The 11,702-nt window shown below is 49.1% G+C and overlaps 1 protein-coding gene across 3 annotated transcripts in view; it reads right to left on the bottom strand.

Moving 5' to 3' along the window:
- The window catches only part of SLC8B1 (solute carrier family 8 member B1), a 37,672-nt gene extending 36,728 nt beyond the window's left edge, over nt 1-944 (bottom strand). For 2 of the 3 annotated variants that reach the window (XM_054443781.2, XM_054443780.2), the window contains exon 1: nt 787-944. The gene's annotated coding sequence lies outside the window, so the exon portion shown is untranslated. Of the gene's footprint in view, nt 1-236 lie in introns of all 3 variants that reach the window. The other variant, XM_054443779.2, reaches the window with a different exon arrangement.
- Nucleotides 945-11,702: the final 10,758 nt, after the last annotated feature.

Below are 11,702 nucleotides of genomic sequence, written 5' to 3' on the forward strand. Positions count from 1 at the left end.
TTAAACTGGAAAAACAAAAGTCCTCAGCAAACTAAATTTCCTGTTTTGGCTTTTTCATGTGTTCTACGATGAGTACGTCTTATTTTTGCAATCAGGAAACCGAACCCCATAAAAACGTTTTTTTCTTTAAGTCTGCACAGGTGTTTCTCAATGTACTGGCAGCCTGAGGGGAGGGAGAGGAGGTAGGGAGGGGAAGAGAGGTCAGAAAGGCGCCTGTCCCAGTCACGGTTCCTTACCTGTCCACGGAAGACACGACCCTTCCTCTTCTATGGTTCTCCCGAACCCCTCCAACTGGAGTCCGAGTTACTCTATTTGGCACCAAGTTGAAACAGGACACCCCTGGTTTCAAATTCGTCTCGGCCACTTACTATCTGTGGGGCCTTAAGGAAGTCACTTCACCTCTCTGAGCCTCTTATTCCTCATGTGTGAAATGGACACAAATGCTGGCCGACGGGGTATACAATAAGAGCTCAATAAATGTTCGCGTCCCTGATGTCCCCAACACCTGAAGATCAGCATGCGTCTCGTGTCTCTTTGCTGCCGATTTATTTTACTGATTCACTAGTGAGCATTTATTGAGCGCCTTCTGTAGGTGTGGGCCGATGCCCAGCGCTCAGATGGTTGCCGACCTGCTAAGGGACAGGGGCGGGAAATCGGGGCTGCGCCTCCCAGGGAAGAGACCTCAGGAACATCTCCGTGCTCCGTTTCCCGTCCGGACGGAGGTTGAGAAGTCGAACTCGGGGCGCCCGGGTCCTCCGGCCGTGCGGGGAGGCGGCTCTTTCTTACCTCGGGCCGGGCCTGAGACCAGCAAACTCCGAACCTCGACCTCGCAGGGCCTCGCAGCCTTCCAGGCCCCTGGCCGCCGGACCGCCCTTGCGCCAGCGAAGCCGCCAGTCCGGGTGCCCAGCCTGCTGCAGCGTCCGGGCCCTTACTCTTCCCGTCCGGGCCCGCCCCGGCTCGCCCCGCCCCGGTCCCGGCCACGCCCTCAGGACACGCCCCCTCGGGACACGCCCCAGAAGGCTCTCCCCGCCCCTGCCCTTAAAGGTACAGCTCCCGGGGAGCTTCCTAGGGTCTTCCCACTGTCCACCCTCCTCTCCCTCCGCTTTGAAACTGAGATACAAGCCGATGGGTAAGGACTGCAGGAAGCCGGAGACGGACAGTTAGAGGGTGAAACTAGGAGGTTCATTTCCCGAGGGTAGAGGGACCAGAGGGTGTCAAGCTGCTCCTGGTAATGAATGGTGACAAAGAGGTTTGAGAAAATCCCAGGTGGAAAAAGCCCCACCCTGCTCACGAAAGTTCTGGCGGTTTCACCTGAAATCCTTCTGAGATCCTAATTGGGTTCAGCATTCCCCTCTGGTAGCATAGCTTTTTTTTTTTTTAATTTAAATTTTAATTTTTTAAGCCAGGGTCTCACTCTATCGCCCAGGCTGGAGTGCAGTAGCAGCTGTCATGGCTCACTGCAGCCTCGACCTCCAAGGCTCAAGCAATCCTCCCACCTCGGCCTCCCAAGTAGCTGGGACTACAGGCAAGTGCCACCACGCCCGGCTAATTTTGTTCATTTTTTGTAAAATGTTCTCACTATGTTGGCCAAACTGGTCTCGAACTCCTGGGCTTATACAATCCTCCTGCCTCAGCCTCCCACGTAGCTGAGACCACAGGTATGTGCCACCAAACCAGGCTAATTTTTTAAATTTTTTGTAGAGACGAGTTCTCTATATGTTGCCCAAGTTGGTCTCAAACTCCTGGTCTCAAGCTCCTGGTCTCAAGCGATCCTTCCACCTCTGCCTCCCAAAGTGTCAGAGCTGTGTAAACCAGAGCAATTCCATCTCGAATGGGGCTGGGTAAAATGAAGCTGAGACCTACTGGGCTGCATTCCCAGACGGTTAAGGCATTCTAAGTCACAGGTTGAGCTAGAAGGTCGGCACAAGATACAGGTCATCATACAGACCTTGCTGATAAAACAGGTTGCAGTAAAGGAGCCAGCCCAAACCCACCAAAACCAAGATGGTGACAAGAATGACCTCTGGTTGTCCTCACTGCTGCACTCCCATCAGCGCCATGACAGTTTACAAATGCCATGGCAATGTCAGGAAGTTACCCTATATGGTCTAAAAAGGGGAGACATAGATAATCCACCCCTTGTTTAGCATATCATCAAGAAATAACCATAAAAATGGGCAACCAGCAGCCCTCAGGGCTGTTCTGCCTATGGAGTAGACATTCTTTTATTCCTTTACTTTCTTAATAAACTTGCTTTCACTTTACTCTATGGAATCACCTGGAATTCGTTCTTGCGTGAGATCCAAGAACCCTTTCTTAGGGTCTGGATCAGGACCCCTTTCCTGTAACAAAAGTGCTTGGATTACAGGTGTGAGCCACCATGCCCACCTTTTTATCTAATATTTAAAATTTGTATTTAATTTTTTCCCTTTTCTTTTTGCTAATCTCTGTATTGTTCCAATTTTAGTATATGTGCTGCCGAAGGGGGCACATAGCATCGTTTTTAAAAGAATGTGGCAAACAAATCAATACTGAGGAGTTAGTGATCTGCTGATGAATGTACTAGTATCTCCCCCTATCTCCAGTTTCCCAGCCTCCTGGGGAAGCTCTGTTCATCCTGCCTTTTCTTCTGCTGGGGGGATGGGGGAGTGGGAGGAGGCGGGCATGGGGGCTGGACCTGGGGTCCTTAAGGCTGGAGTGTGTCCTCCCAGGCCACTCCTGCCTGCAGCCCCTCTTCTGCCATTAGCGTGCATCTAATCCTCCCATCTCTCATCCTTAGGGTAGGACCTGCTTCCTCATCATGGGCAGGACCCAGGCCCAACACCAAGCCTGGCATTCAAGGCCCTTCAGCATCCAGCCCTAGCACACCTTTCTGAAATCATCTTTCACCCCTACTTCCGTCTCCTGCCCAGAAGTGCTCCCTGTTCCCTGAATGTATCGGCCTCTTGCTCACAGCCACCTGCCTCGGTTCCTTCCGAGCCCCCTGCCCTGAGGACACCCTATCTGTTTTCCACATGACAAACTCTTACTCATGTTGTCAGGCTCAGCTCAGAGGTCACCGCCACTAGGTGGTCTTCCACCCTCCTCCCCACCCCTCCACATGGCCACAGGGCTCCCCACCTTCAGAGCACACCCTAATTCCCACCTCTGGGCAGGTGACATTGTGATCTGGAGCATGATGTGTTTGGAATCGCAGAACACCAGGTTTCTGTAGGACCTTCTATAAACACTTAGAGCCTCTCTTTGAGCCTCAGTTTCCCTCTTGGTGAAATGGGGGTGATACTAGTACCAACCTCCTGAGGTCCTTCCAGATGTTTTTCCTTATCTTTTTTGAGACAGGGTCTCCCTCTGTCACCCAGGCTAGAGTGCAGTGGTGTGATCTTGGCTCACTGCATCCTTGACCTCCCGGGCTCAAGCGATCCTCCCACCTCAGCTTCCCAAGTAGCTGTGACTACAGTCATGTGCCACCATGCCTGGCTAGTTTTGTTCATTTTTTTGTAGAGACAGGGTCTCACTATGTTGCCCAGGCTGGTCCTGAACTCCTGGGCTCATGCAATCCCCCCACCTTGGCCTCCCAAAGTGCTGTGATTATAGGTGTGAGCCACCATGCCTGGCTGAGATAGGACACTGTGAAGAGCCCCAAACCCCATGCTGGATGCTGAGTCAACACTCCCTCACTGTAAGGGTTTGTTGTCCTTATTAATTATTCCACTGTTGGATGGGCGTGGTGGCTCACACCTGTAATCCCAGCACTTTGGGAGGCTGAGGTGAGCAGATCATCTGAGGTCAGGAGTTCAAGACCAGCCTGGCCAACATGGTGAAAACCCGTCTCTACTAAAAAATACAAAAATTAGCCAGGCATGGTGTCACAAGCCCACAATCTCAGTTACTTGGGAGGCTGAGGCACGAGAATCACTTGAACCTGGAAGGTGGAGGCTGCAGTGAGCCCAGATCATGCCACTGCACTCCAGCCTGGGTGACAGTGAGACTCCATCTCAAAGAAAAATAAAAAATAAAAATTATTCCATTGTTACAACAATGCATTAACTTACCTTTCCGTGTCCCCCACAGGCTGGGAGCACCTCGAAGCAGCACCAGGCCAGGTTCATCCCCATGTCCAGGCTGCCAGCACAGGGGCGTTCACAGTAGTGTCTGTGTGTCACAATCTCCAAGCCTGCTCCAGGGTCAGCTTTACCCCAGGTCATCTGCTGCTTGAGAAGTAACTCCAGAATTGCTGAGTTTGAAACAGAAGTCCTCCTTCCCCAAGGGGCCTGACCCTGGTAGCTAGGGTGAGGCTTAGATATCACCATTCTAGGTCAGCAGAGCAGGTGGGTTACTACCTCCCTGTCTCCCAGGACTGGGGGAGAGCAGGAAGCAAGGGGTGTTGGGGGAGAGTATGAGTATCTGTTGAGAGACTCCTGGAAAGATCCAGGCGGGGAGAGGAACCCCTGGGGACAGAGAAGAAGATAGATGGGGCCTGGGATAACCCCTGGTTCACCCCTGCTCTGGTAGACAGTGGTTAGGGTTAGGGCCTATTCCCCAGGCTGAGAAAGGCCATTTTGACACGTTAGGAGCAGCCTTAGAAGTCATCCAGATCCAAGTTCAAATCCCGGCTCAGCCATTTACTGGTTATTTGGCCCTGGACCAGTTATTTTGTCTTTTTGAGTCTCAGTTCCTCACCTGGAAAATGGGGATGAAAACAGCACCTATAGGGCACTCATCAGGCTATAGTGAGGATTGAGATTTTATATGTCGGCTGGGCACAGTGGTTCACACCCGTAATTCAGCACTTTGGGAGGCTGAAGTGGGAGGATTGCTTGAGGCCAGGAGTTCGAGACCAGCCTGGGCAACATAGCAAGACCCTGTCTCTACTATTATAATTTTAAAGAACAAGGAGATTATATAATAAAACCCATAGCATAGTGCCTGGCACTTGTTAAAGTTGAATAAATTGAAGCTGCTATTATTATTATTATTACTTTTTTTTTTTTGAGACAGAGTCTTGCTCTGTTGCCCAGGCTGGAGTGCAGTGGCGCAATCTCGGCTTACTGCCAGCTCTGCCTCCTGAGTTCACGCCATTCTCCTGCCTCAGCCTCCCAAGTAGCTGGGACTACAGGTGCCCGCCACCACGCCCGGCTAATATTTTGTATTTTTAGTAGAGACGAGGTTTCACCATGTTAGCCAGGATGGTCTTGATCTCCTGACCTCGTGATCCACCTGCCTCAGCCTCCCAAAGTGCTGTGATTACAGGCATGAGTCACCATGCCTGGCCAAGCTGCTATTATTATTATTTATTATTATTACTGAAGGTAAAAGGACCTGACACAGTGTCTGGCAGAGAGTAGATTAAATGTCGATTTACTGCTTGAGCCTGGAAGGTCGAGGCTGCAAGGAACTGTGATTGTGCCCTTTCACTCCAGCCTGGGTGATAGAGCAAGACTCCCTCTCAAAAAAAAAAAAAAAAAAAAAAAATTGAGAAGGATTTTGTGCTTGTATCAGTTACCTATTGCTGCATAACAAAACATTCCAAAATTTAGAGGCCTAATACAATAGCATTTCATTATCTGTCAGGGTTTCCATGGGTCAAGAATTTGGGAAGTCAGGAGGCCAGGGCAAGAGGATTGCTTGGCCTTAAAACAACATAGGGAGGCCAGGTGTGGTGGCTCACACCTGTAATCCTAGCACTTTGGGAGGCCAAGGAGGGTGAATCGCCTGAGGTCAGAAGTTCAAGACCAGCCTGGCCAACATGATGAAACTCCATCTCTACTAAAAATACAAAAATTAGCTGGGTATGGTGGTGGACACCTGTAATCCCAGCTACTCGGGAAGCTGAGGCAGGAGAATCACTTGAACCTGGGAGGCAGAGGTTGCAGTGAGCTGAGACCGTACCACTGCTCTCCAGCCTGGGTGACAAGAGCGAAACTCCATCTCAAAAACAAACAACAACAACAAAAACAACATAGGGAGATCTTATATCTGAAAAATGAGGGAAGGGCTCAGCTAGGAAGTTCTGGTACAAGTCTCTCCTTTGGTTGCCCAGATGTTTCTCGTTCTTCCTGTCACCTCAGGGCTTCTGCATGGGATTGTTCTGTGTGAGCTGGTTTCTGGGCTTCCTTAGAGCATGGCCGTCCCAGGGCAGACATACTGCTTACACAGCATCTCAGGGTGCCAGTGCTGGGGTTCCAGGCATCAAAGCAGAAGCTGTATTGCCCTGTGTGACTTCATTGTGGAAATGACACTGTGTCACTTCTTGTCACTTCTACCATATTCACAGGCCCACCCAGATTCGAAGAGAGGAAATGTAGACCACTCCTCCCACCCCGCAGTGGGAGGTTCGTCAAAGTCACATCATAAGAAGAGCATATAAGGCTGGGTGCGTGGCTCATGCCCGTAATCCCAGCACTTTGGGAAGTCAAGGTGAAGGGATCACTTGAGGCCAGGAGTTCGAGACCAGCCTGGGCAACATACCAACACCCCCATCTTGACAATAAATACAAAAATTAGCCAGGCATATTGGCACTCACCTGTGATCTCAGCTATTCAGAAGGCTGAGGTGGGAGGATCGCTTGAGCCCAGGAGTTTGAGGCTGCAGGGAGCTATAATTCTGCCACTGCACTCCAGCCTGGGTGACAAAGCAAGATCCCAAATACAATGTCCCTCCATGCCTTCCTCTACAGAGGTGACCCACGGTGGGATGTTAGGCAGCATGATGGGCAGCAGAGGGGAGCTGTATTTAGGGGGTAGGAAGAGCAAAGACCCTCAAATCCCATTGGGTGGACATTTGCCTACAGCATCACATGTGGGCTGATCATGTCCTCAGAATCTTTGAACAAACCCCAAACCAATAAAAAGTAAATTACCATTTGTGTTTTGTTTGTTTGTTTGTGACCGAGTCTTGCTCTGTCACCCAGACTGGAGGGCAGTGGCACAATCTTGGCTCACTGCAACCTCCGCTTCTCAGGTTCAAACAATTCTTGTGCCTCAGCCACCTGAGTACCTGGGTCTACAGGCGCTTGCCATCATGCCTGGCTAATTTTTGTATTTTTAGTAGAGATGGGGTTTCGCCATGTTGGCCAGGCTGGTCTTGAACTCCTGGCCTCAAGCAATCTGCTCGCCTTAACCTCCCAAAGTGCTGGGATTACAGGTGTGAGTCACTACCCCGGCTGTAAATAACCGTTGAAGACTTAACATTTATTTTGAGTATGCACATGTTTGTCTCATTTAATAGACCAATGGGGTGAGAGCTACAATGATCTCCAGTTCACAGACGGGAAATTGAGGTTCAGGGAGATGAAATGGCCAGCCCCAGAGGCACCCACTGAGAAATGGCAGAGACTGAATTTGTACCCAGGTCTGAGTGATCCCAACTGAGTCCCCCTCACCACCACAAGGAGAGTGCCCTGCTGCACCTGAAGGTAAGGCCAGATCTGTCCAACACTTGGCAGTCCTGTTTAGGAGGCCCAGGGTGCTCTGAGCACAACACAATTGCGTGGGGACATTGTGAGCAGAAGTAGTGCGGCTTCATGGGGAACTCAAAAGAGGAAAGAGAGAGAATCAGAACTTTCAGTGTTAGTCTAAGAGACCCAGAGACTTGGAAACTTCCTTAAGACAGCATGAGTCTCACCTCCAACCAATGCTTGTTCTCTCCCAATCATGGCAGCTCTGGAAAACCTTCATGCAGCACCTGCTCGAAAGCCCCCGGAGACAGGGTGCTCGTTATCTCTCAGGGCAGCCCAACTAACAGCAGCACACAGGAGAAGTTGTGAGGGAGTTTTTCATTGTTATTACCTGCAGGCATCTCCATTGGAATAATCTTCCTGGAGAGTGACTTAGCCAGTGGGTGCCACGGCTCACACCTGTGATTCCAGCACTTCGGGAGGCCAAGGCTGGAGGATTGCTTGTGCCCAGGAGTTCGAGACCAGCCTGGGCAACAGAATAAGACTGCTCTGTATCAGAGAGAGAAAGAAAGAAAGAGAGAGAGAGAGAGAGAAAGAAAAAGAGAAAGAAAGAAAGAAAGAAAAAGAAAGAGAGAGGGAGGGAAGGAAGGAAAGTAGGGAGGGAGGGAGGGACGGAGGGAAGAAAGTGACTTGGCAATTGATAAATGTCAATCTTTTTTATTATTATTATTTTGAGACAGAGTCTCACTCTATTGTCCAGGCTGGAGTGCAGTGGTGCGATCTCAGCTCACTGCAACCTCCACCTCCCAGGTTCAAGTGATTCTCCTGCCTCAGCCTCCCGAGTAGCTGGGATTACAGGTGCCTGTCATCACACCCGGCTAATTTTTGTATTTTTAGTAGAGATGGGGTTTCACCATGTTGGCCAGGTTGGTCTCGAACTCCTGACCTCAGGTGATCCACCTGCCTCAGCCTCCCAAAGTGTTGGGATTACAGGCATGAGCCACCGCTCCTGGCCATAAATGTCAATCTTAAGAGCCTTGAAAACACATGTACCCTTTGTACCACCAATGTTGCTCTTGGAGCTTTTCTAAGGTAAAGAAGAGAAGACTTAAGCATCAGCACGTTTACCACAGTGATCTTCACAATCGTGCAACAGTTGAAAACAACGTAGGTGTTCAACAACAGGGGATTAAGCAAATAGTTCACAGGACCTCCTATGAAATATTTTGCTATGCAGCCATTTAACACCCTGTTTCAATGACATTAAAACTACACAAAGTGGCTGGGTGCAGTGGCTCATGCCTGTAATCCCAACACTTTGGGAGGCCGAGGAGAGTGAATCACCTGAGGTCAGGAGTTTGAGACCAGCCTGGCCAACATGGTGAAACCCCATCTTTACTAAAAATACAAAAGATTAGCCAGGTGTGGTGGCATGTGCCTGTAATCCCAGCTACTCGGGAGGCTGAGGCAGAAGAATTGCTTGAACCCAGGAGGTAGAGGTTGCAGTGCACTGAAATCATGCCACTGCACTCCAGCCTGGGCAACAGAGCAAAATTCTGTCTCAAATAAATAAATAAATAAATAAATAAATAATTTTAGCCACGTGTGGTGGTGCATGCCTGTAATCCCGGCTATTCTGGAGGCTGAGACAGGAGAATCACCTGAACCCAGGAGGTTGCAGTGAGCCAAGATCAAACCACTGTACTCCAGCCTGGGCAACAGAGCAAGACTCTGTCTCAAAAATAAACAAACAAACAAAAAACCAACCAACAAACAAACTACATAAAGAGGCCAGGTGCAGTGGCACAAGCCTATAGTCCCAGCTTACTAGTGAGGTTGAAGGAGGAGGATAGCTTGAGCCCAGGAGTTCAAGATCAGTCAGGGCAAAATATTGAGACCTGCATCTCTTAAAAAAACTACACAAAGTATATATAATAAATTAAAAAAACAGATTTGAGACTCATTTATACAGTATAATCCCGTGTGTGTGTGTGTGTGTGTGTGTGTGTGTGTGTGTGTGTGTGTGTATGTTTACTTTTATCTTTTATTTTTTATTTTTTTGAGAGAAGGCCTCAAGCCTCCCAAGCCATCCTCCTAGTGTGTGTGTGTGCGTGTGTGTGTGTGTGTGTATGTTTACTTTTATCTTTTATTTTTTATTTTTTTGAGAGAAGGCCTCAAGCCTCCCAAGCCATCCTCCTACCTCAGCCTTCCAGGTAGCTGGAATTACAGGTGCACGCCACTGCGTCCAGCTAATTTTTTTGTATTTTTAGTAGAGATGGGGTTTCATCATGTTGGCCAGGCTGGTCTCGAACCCCTGACCTCAAAGTGATCCGCCTGCCTTGGCCTCCCAAAGTGCTGGGATTACAGGCGTGAGCCACCACGCCCAGCCCCCAAGTGTATATTTTAAACATATATTTATATCTGTATGTGGGAAACAGTCTAGAAAAATATATGTGTAATCAGTTTTCTCTAGGATAAAGGAATTAGGCCCATTTGGTGGGTCACACCTGTAATTCCAGCACTTTGGGAGGCCGAGACAGGAGGATCACTTGAGCCCAGGAGTTCAAGACCAGTCTGGGCAACATAGCAAGACTCCATCTCTAAAAAAATTTTAAAACAAGCTGGGTGTGGTGGAACCCGCCTGCAGTCCCAGCCTCTCGGAAGGCTTGGGTGGCAAGATGTCTTGAGCCCAGAAGTTTGAGGCTGCAATGAGCCACGATTGCACCATTGCGCTCAAACCTGAGCGACTCTGACTCTTAAAAAACATTTTTTAATAGTCTGAAAACCACATTATTTAACATAAATAAATAAATCCTGCCCTCTACCCCTGTAATGGATGAAAAGTATCTGTCCCCCAAAAATGCAAGTGTTGAAACCCTCCCAGTGTGATGGTATTGGGAAGTGGGAGCTTTGGGAAGTAATTGGGTCATTCAGGTGGAGTTCTCAGGAATGAAATTAGTGCCCGTATAAGAAGACACCAGAGAGGTAGCTAGCTCTCTTCCTCATATGAGAATACAAGAAGTCAGCAGTCTGCAACCTGGAAGGGGCCCTTATAAGAACCCCACGATGCTGGCACCCTGATCTTGGCTGTCCAGCCTCCAGAATCATGAGAAAGAAATTTTTGTTGTTGTTTTTTTTTTTTTTTTTGAGATGGAGTTTCACTCTTGTTGCCCAGGCTGGAGTGCAATGGCACAGTCTTGGCTCACCACAACCTCCACCTCCTGGGTTCAAGTGATTCTCCTGCCTCAGCCTCCCGACTAGCTAGGATTACAAGCATGTGCCTCCACGCCCGGCTAATTTTGTATTTTTAGTAGAGATGGGATTTCTCCATGTTGGTCAGGCTGGTCTTGAACTCCTGACCTCAGGTGATCCACCCGCCTCGGCCTCCCAAAGTGCTGGGATTACAGGCGTAAGCCACTGCGCCCAGCCTAATTTTTGTTGTTTCCAAACCACCCAATCTATGGTACTTTGTGTAAACCAAAAATAAATTTCTTTCTTTTTTTTTTTTTTTTTTTTGAGATGGAGACTTGCTCTGTGGCTCAGGCTGGAGTGCAGTGGCATGATCTTGACTCACTGCAACTTCTGTCTCCCAGGTTCAAGCAATTCTCCTGCCTCAGCCTCTTGAGTAGCTGGGATTATAGGCACCCGCCACCATGCCTAGCTAATTTTGGTATTTTTAGTAGAAATGGGGTTTTACCATGTTGGCCAGGCTTGTCTTGAACTCCTGACCTCCAGTGATCTGCCCGCCTTGGCCTCCCAGAGTACTGGATTATAGACATGAACTGCCGCGCTCAGCCCAAAAGTAAATTTCTAAGCACCCCTGCAACTGTCTGAATTGACTTCCTTCTTGGCCAGGGCGCCCTTAAAATTTAACCTGAGAGACTGGTTGAGTCCATGATGGGAAGTGGGGGTTGACATGCCTCATTATACCTCTCCAGCATTAACATCAACATAGACCTTAAATCTGATAAGAAGCATTTGCAATCTGTTCTCTCTGAAGCCCACTATTTGGAGGCCTCATCTGCATGATAAAACTTTGGTCTCCACAACCTGTTAGAGCAACCCAGACATTTCCTTTCTATTGATCCCAGGTCTTTTTTTTTTTTTTAATTTTATATTTGAGACCAAGTCGCTCTGTCTCCCAGGCTGCAATGCAATGGCGCGATCTCGGCTCACTGCCAACTCCACCTCCCGGGCTCAAGTGATTCTCCTGCCTCAGCCTCCCGAGTAGCTGGGACTACAGGCGAGCGTCTTTTTGCATTTTTAGTAGAGACGGGGTTTCACCATGTTGGCCGGGCTGGTCTT

Source organism: Pongo pygmaeus, chromosome 10 (assembly GCF_028885625.2).
Source record: "Pongo pygmaeus isolate AG05252 chromosome 10, NHGRI_mPonPyg2-v2.0_pri, whole genome shotgun sequence".
NCBI classification, from domain to species: Eukaryota; Metazoa; Chordata; class Mammalia; order Primates; family Hominidae; genus Pongo; species Pongo pygmaeus.